Consider the following 7,794-nt stretch of genomic DNA (forward strand, 5'->3'; position numbering starts at 1 on the left):
CCCCCCCCCCCCCCCCCCCTGCTCGCTGCAGTTTATTTACATAGAATCAAAGACCAACCCCTCCATCTCTCCCAGGGCCTGTCCCTCCTTGTTCCAAAGAGGCTTTTGGAAATATGCCAAGCCGTAACTGTGAGAATGCAATTATAAACTGATCAGCTCAATTAAACAAAAGGAGGAAAGAGACATAATGTAGCCACAGGTGTTTGGCAGATTCATTTCAGCTTTACATGAGGAAACAAGTCATCAGGTTTCCCCCGGAGGCCCTGCTCCGTAATTGTACCACCAATTATACCTATCAGTTGATGCAACAACAACAACAACAACAAAAATGCTCTTAATACTTGAGCCTTTAGGTGTGACTTTTCTCTTGCAGTTTTAAGAAAAATATGTTGCAAAGCTGTAAATTGTTTCTTTCTGCCTGAACAAATAAAAAAAAAAGTCTTACAGAGAAATCCAACGGAAGATATTCTTTCTAAAGTTCTGTAAGGAGTTGGGCAGGTAATGTTACCTGTTTTACCTTCATAAATGTAAGAAACAATTCACAAGTAGGGTTATAACATAACACCGTATTTTCCGCACTATAGGGCGCGCTGTCAATGAATGGTCCGTTTTCAAACTTTTGTCATATAAAAAGCGCACTGGACTATAAGGCGTATCCTCGCCTCCCAACTTTTGTAACTTAGCTCAGGTGATGGATGATTTCGGTGCTCTAGCAGAGCTGGTTTGCCTGTATCAGCATTTATATGATCCCTCTATGAGAGACCACAAAGATAATCAAACGGTTCAAAACTCAGGGAGGAACACTGCACCGACATAAGCGTCAAGTATAAACGCCTCCACCGCTCGCTCAGGTGCACGAGCCGTGCGTGACGATAACTGAGCCTTAATGCTGCAAGCGGTGCAGCTTTGTAGTTTAACCAAAGCTGTACTAAAACATTAAGATTTCTTACATATATAAGGCGCTCTGTCGTTTTTTGAGAAAAATTTAAGGCTTTTAAGTGCGACTTATAGTCCAGAAAATACGGTACATGAAGATAATTTGAAAGGTTTTTGAAACAAAAGAATTTTGATTAAGTTTTTTTTGTCATAGAATGTCAGAACTGAGTCAGCGCACCTTATTTAGTTTGTCAAGTGACAAAATACTCAAAAAGGTACATGCCAATTTGATTAATTAAACTAGAATGTGTGCGTGTGTATATTATAATATATATATATTAAAATTATGAATGTTCCAGTACAATTATCTTATCAAGCTGGAGATTTTGGTTGCATTTATCACCATTATTTTCAGTTTTCAGCTCATCTGTGTTTTTTGGCAGAATTTGTTTGACCAGTAGAACATCATAAACTTTCCTTAAATCAGCTTTAACTTTGATAGTCACTGTCTTGAAGACAAGCAGGTGAGTCATAAAGTTATTTTCTCATTTAAACTCTCCCTCAGAACTGCAAAGTATCCAATTAAAAGCCACCCCAATGTTCAAGACGTGTGACAAACAGGTTTAAAGAAATACTTGATTGAACCGATGTGACTCTGAAAGACTCACCCACAGTTAGAACTGGATCATGGCACCACGGTGGGCTGCACAGCTGCGAAGGCAACGCTGCATGCTGGATGGGTTACCTAGCAGTGACTTTCTCCATGACACGTCACCATTTCCTGCTGATCTCCCTCCTGATGCTCAGACAGACATGCCGCGCAGAGTCCAGACCTGAAAGGTGAGACGCCTCCGGTTAATGTAACACAGTGGATGACAAATTGGGATTTGGTTGTTTGTCTCACAGCCTCTTTTGCTAAAAGCCTGAGTTATTTAATGACAGGCGGCGGCAGCAGCCTAGAGAACATCTAGCAGTTAAACACTTCGCTGAAACGAGGTGGGAGTGGTAGAGATGGAGGGGCCACCTGAAGAGAGCGAGAACAACAAGATTTTAATTACTGACTGAAAGTCAAACAAGAAGGGGCTGATGAGGCAGGAAGGAAAATGTGTCATTGTGTGAAGAGAAATTCAAAACACGCGGAAACTGACAGGGATTTATCGACGATAAATACACAGGGCTAAACAATGGTCTAACTAAATATAGGCCTACTGTATACATTCATACACACACACACACACACACACACACACACACACCAGGGGTGATAATCAGTAACACAAAACAATGAAAGGCCTTGCAATCCTTGAAATCCTTGAAAGAATACATATCACCCTCCCCCTTTCATGACAGGGTTTTGCGATATTGTGAGTTTTTGTGAGATCAGTGAATGCGCTGAGGATGACTCTTGGCTCCTGCCACACCAAATTTAACTCAGTGTCTCTAAAACTGACTGTTTTAAAGTCATTTTTGGTGTTGGCTAAGGCGAATAACTTGTGGCAGCCCTACTGAATCGGGTTGACTCCAGATGTTATTGTTTTTTTTTTGGATGTGCAGCCAATGATTAGTTTCCAAGAGTTTCATAAAATCCGGTGGTTCATGATATATTTGGCTACCAAGCAGAGAGTGTTGACTCTAACAGTTGTGGTGATTTGGGTTTTTTCTGTGTTTTGTTTTATTTCTGATTTAGTTTTTGGTTTGTGTTTAGTTTCTGTTTTCGTGTTTTTCACTTTCTCATTCCTCCTCAGTCTATTTCTCTCTCTGCATTCCTGCCACGCCCACTTACACCTGTCAAAGTCTGCTAATCATGTCACCTGTCCCCACTTACCTGATTATCCTCAGCACTTTAAAACCCGGTCATTTCTGTCTATACTCCGCTGGTCCATTGTTGTTGGTTGCTTGTTGTTTTTGCCGTCCTGTCCCGATTCTTTCGCTCCGTGTTTATGCTCCGTTTGTCTTTTTGTTTTGCTGCCACGTCAGCTGTTTGTTTTCATTTTGTTTCTTTAGTTTAATAAATTAGTTTCTATTCCTTTAATAATGAGTCTGCGTTCTGGGTTCGCCTTCGTCTCCACCTTTCCTGACAACAGTTAATGCCAACGTTTCGGACAATTATAGAGCAATGTGTAGTGTTCAGGGCCCGAGTTGGGAATGATGCTCGGTCACCACAACACCAAATTTTAGCTCAGCATCTGTAAAATGGGCTGAGTTATAACAAGTTTTGTGTTTGCTAAGATCAGTTGGCTGTGGTAGTGATCTTAAATTGGGTTCACTCCAAATGTTAATCAATTAAAAATGTACACCCAACGATCACTCTCTGGGACTTACATTAATATCCATCCAGTGGTTCATGATATATTTTGCTAACAGACACAGTTGATTCCAGTTAATGGCAAAGTTACAAGTTACAAAAACAGCTTTAGCTCAATTAGCCAGCGCTCAGATTAAGTGTAGGGATCGTCTCTCTGCTACAAAGACACCAAGTTTTAGCTCAAATTGACTTGTTAAAGCCCTTTTTGTGTTTGCTAAGGTGTCTTAGCGGCGTTGGCCATCTTGAATAGGGCTGACTCCGTGATGTAATGAGTTGCACAAGTACGTCCGTTCTTCGACGGGCGATTAAAACGAGCGATAAAGACGGAGCTTTACGGAAAACGGTAAACTTAAGAAAAACGAGACCAGTTTAGGAAAAGGAAACAAAAAACAAGACATTTACAGAATAATCCAAACCAGAGCAGAAACCACACACCCCCCCACAGACCAAAACGCTCACAGATCGTTTTTTAATTTCACATTAAACACCCAAAGCCGAAAATGTCAGCGATATATTATAGCCGTACAACGCGGCAACTATATCCAGCATTCAGCTGCACATCAATCAGCTTTTCTAAAGATTTTTTTTTTCCTCTCCCGCTGTAACCCCCCGCTGTGTTGAAATCGTTAATGTTTCATTAATCCATTCATAATTTCCCTAATTCCTGACAATCTGTACGTCACAGACAAAGGCTTCCTGTCTTTGTTTGTGATACAGAAACTGCCGCCTGCCAGCAGTCTGCAGCGGGGAACGTTACAAAAATAAACTTGCATCATGTCTTATTCAAATGCGTGCGAGGAAAGGTTCGCGCTCGCCCAGCCAGCGATGTGTGCACCGCCGCATCAGCACCTAAACCTGTATTATTAGCCTTCCTCGTGGTAGAAGCTCTCAGAAATGTGAAATATGTGTTGTTGTTTTTTTAATGAAAGGAACAGCAGATCGTTCCGTAACTTGGTTGAAGTGCAGCAGAGGATGTTTGTGCCCCAAAGGTTGTTTTTTTTTTAATCATAACTGCTCGATAATGGTGTTAAAGCTCTCGCACCAACAGATCACGTCTCAGAGAGCAGAGGCAGAATCCAAGAAAATCACATGAACGCGAGACGAAATTTACGGTTTGCTGCTGTTTTTATAGGGTTTGCGTTGCGAGAGACGAGTAAGTTGCATCACCCCTCCACGTATTATAACCGGTTAAAGGAAAAAACTGTAGCATTGCCTAACCCGACAGGATCTCAGACCCAAATACTTGTCTGGGAGCTCATGATGTAGCAATAAACCATTTTTGCATGGCTAAAGTTGTGTGTGTTTTCCATATTTCAACGGATTTGACCATCACCCTTCGTATACCTGACTTGAAAATAATCTTTTTATATTTTTAGTCTAAGCTTCTTCTAAATGACTGTCTGGTGGGCTTATCCAGACTAATTGTAAGAGCTGGTCTAACTTCAGCTGCATTTATTGTCAGATTTATGGTGTTTGTATTTATCACCTGCAGAGGTGATAAAGCAGGAAACCGCAAACTCAAACAGGCCCTGCAGATCTTATTAGACGGAATAATTACAGGGGGGTTGCAAAAGTATTCACTCCCCATGGCTTTCTTTCCATTTACCTTACAGCATGGAATTTTATTGAACACACACAAAACACTCCAGACTGGTGAAGTTAAAACTGAAAGTGATGCACGCTTGATTTGAAAACCCCGATCATTCCCCTCAGAAGTCACACAACTAGGTTAATAAGATCCAGCTGTGGGCAGAGACGCGACACCCGTTGATCTAAATCGTGGAAGGAGTGAGCAAGAGACGCCCATGGCGACCAAAGGATGCTGTGAAGAAGAGCAGATCAGGGTCGGGTTCTAAAAATAAACACAAACGCTGAAGAATTTGCCACCTCAGCAAACCTGCCAAGAGATATTTGTCCACCAAAAAAACTCCCGGAACGCCTAACGGAAGGAGGGCGTTAGTCGGGGAAGCAGCCAGGAGGTCAAAGCAAACCCTGACGGAGCTGAGCAGCTCTTCAGCACAGATGGGAGGATCTATACACAGGGGCACTGTAAGCTTCATGGAAGAGTGGCGGGAAAAAGACAAAAAAAAACCAAACAAACTTTGAACTTTGTTTCAAAGCATATTGTAGACTCCTCAAACGTGTGGAAGGAGACGTTACGGTCAGATGAGACTAAAACAGACTTTTATGGTCGAGTCCAACAAACCTAACACTGAGAACACCATCCTCGCAGTGAAGCATGGCGGTGGCGGCGTCGTGCTGTGGGGCTGTTTCACATCAGCAGGGACTGGGAAACTGCTCGGAGTCGAAGGTCAAAACATGAAGCAACTCTTGGGGGAAACCTGTTGGAGTCTTCCGGAGATTTGAGACTGGGACGGCGGTCCACCTCCCAGCAGGACATTGACCCTAAACACACCGCCGAAGCAACACGCCACAGTTAAATGTCCTGGAATGGTCCAATCAAAGCTTAGACCTTAACTGAATGAGAGTATAGGATTAAAGCAGGAAGCCCCATTACACAAGTTTAAAAAAGAAAAAAAAATCAGGTATTTAATACATTTTGTCATAGTAAGTTAGTATAATTGCAACAAGCGTACGGAGACGTATTAATAAGCGTTCAGTGACCCAGCTGTCACCCAGGAGCTGCGTTTGCTTCCGCGGCGCCTGAACTGTGTGATGTAACCGGAATACGGGAAGTCTGTCCCAGGCTGCAAACTGCCGCACACAATGAAGCGTGACAGCTCCTCACATCGGCGCGAGGCTAACCAGCTGTGAAGGGAACACCTGCCGCCGATTAATAAAAGGGGGATCGCGGCAACAATGCGGCGTGGGGAAAAGTCGCTGCGCTAATTGTTGAACTAACGCCATTAACCCCGGAAGGTTAAACGCGGAGGCGAAGTGCTACAACTCTGGCTGGCTGGCTTTTCAGTGTCGGGGGGGGGGCTGCGTAGGAGACGTCTCTACTCGCCGGCGCCACTGTCAAGGTCTCTCATGGGACGCTGATGTACAGATCTTTAAGTTTGAGTCTTCTTTAAAAGAACGGTGCTGAAGAACTGGGAACTTTTCCTCCCTCACCTCTCCAGCCTTCACTGGCTGACAAATGCTTCCTCCTACTTCTCTCTCTCTGAGTTTTAGACAGATATAGATATATATCGATAGACAAAAAAAAAACAAGAGCCAGTCAACAAATTTGTGATGAGTCTGCCTCCCTGACATTTGACCTCCTATGGCCCCATACTTCCTTCGGGTCCCAAACACATCTTCTCCTTGCTGGCCTCGCTCCTGGGCCGCAAAATGACTTGCTTTCCATTTTGTGTGCATGTTGGACCGCTCGAAAGAGTTTCCGGGGATTCTTTGAGGATGAGGCTGCCGCGGCTCCCCTCGCCGGGAGGTGTCATTAAATGCGGATTTTAAAATCGGCATCGATTCGAGCGGGGTAATTGGTTTTGAAGGACGGCGCGTCAGGTGCAGCCAGTCTGCCTGTGTTCGCTACGCTGTTTACCTTCTGTTCACAGAGTTAAAAGAGTGAGCAGAGATTCAGCTCTAAGCTAGTGACGATTCGGTGCAGGAACACTTCTCCCGTTATATACGAAAGGAAAGAAAGTGAGTTCAAAAGTCATATTTTGCAAAGTACAAATGCGTTTATATACCAGGACATAAATAAAATCATCTAGTCTTCACCAAGATATAACTTAAGTGGCTCAAGTGTACAAAAAACACAACAGATTCCATTATTCATTCTACAAAAAATAAAGCCAAAGATGAAAAATTGTGAAGTCCATGGTCTCTGCATTAATAGGATTTAAGAGGTAAACATGTCAGAAGGATTGCTGCTGACCACTTTTATAAAAGAAGGCAGTGTGGGCAGTTTTACAGAGTGTGTAATAACACAATGCCAGGAGGGAAAGACATCAGCAATGACCTCAGAAAAGAAACCTTTGCTGCCCATCAGTCGGAAAAGGATCAACAGGCCATTTCCAAAGAATTTAGTGTCCACGGTTCGACAGGAGGAAAGATGACTCCCAAGTGGGGAAACATTAAAGAGAGCTGCCAGTCTTCCTAGGAGTGGATGCGCCAGGAGATTCACCCCAAGGTCAGACCGTGCACGGCTCCGAGAAATTGGGATAAAATAAAATAACCCCAGGAGCTCCATCTCAGACTCCACAGGCCTCGGTTAGCAGGTGAAATGGTGAAGTTCCTGACAGGACAATCAGGAAAAGGATGAACAAATAGATTTTGAGCTCTGAGACAAAAGCCCACTGTTTAAGAGCTTGCGGGGGGGCGGTTGTAGCGCAAGTGGCGGGTTGAAAGTCGCAGGTTCGATTCCACGCCGTGGCCCGTACGTCACGGCGTCCTTGAGGGAAGACGCCTGATCCCTAACTGCTGCCTGATGCTCTGCTTGTGCGTCTCCCACATGCCGAGAACGAATTTCTTTTTAATGCGTACAAACAATGACGACAACACATAGCGCTTACCGATATTACAATTTTAACTATTTGATCTCGCTCTCCTAAATGGTGTGACAGCACTCAAAGCGTAGAAGGCATATTCATCCATATATATTTTAAGTTCCCTAAACAAGAAGCCTATCCCCCCCCCCTCCCCCCCCTCCC

At 43.7% G+C, this 7,794-nt stretch overlaps 1 protein-coding gene across 5 annotated transcripts in view; it reads right to left on the reverse strand.

The window, feature by feature from the left end:
- LOC108238185 (galactosylgalactosylxylosylprotein 3-beta-glucuronosyltransferase 1) overlaps positions 1-7,794 on the reverse strand; it is a 104,707-nt gene that overhangs the window by 19,139 nt on the left and 77,774 nt on the right. For all 5 annotated transcript variants that reach the window (XM_017420112.3, XM_017420111.3, XM_017420114.3 and 2 more), the window contains one exon: positions 1,545-1,709. The gene's annotated coding sequence lies outside the window, so the exon portion shown is untranslated. The remainder of the gene's footprint in view (positions 1-1,544; positions 1,710-7,794) is intronic.

This window comes from Kryptolebias marmoratus, linkage group LG2 (genome assembly GCF_001649575.2).
Source record: "Kryptolebias marmoratus isolate JLee-2015 linkage group LG2, ASM164957v2, whole genome shotgun sequence".
Taxonomy (NCBI): domain Eukaryota; kingdom Metazoa; phylum Chordata; class Actinopteri; order Cyprinodontiformes; family Rivulidae; genus Kryptolebias; species Kryptolebias marmoratus.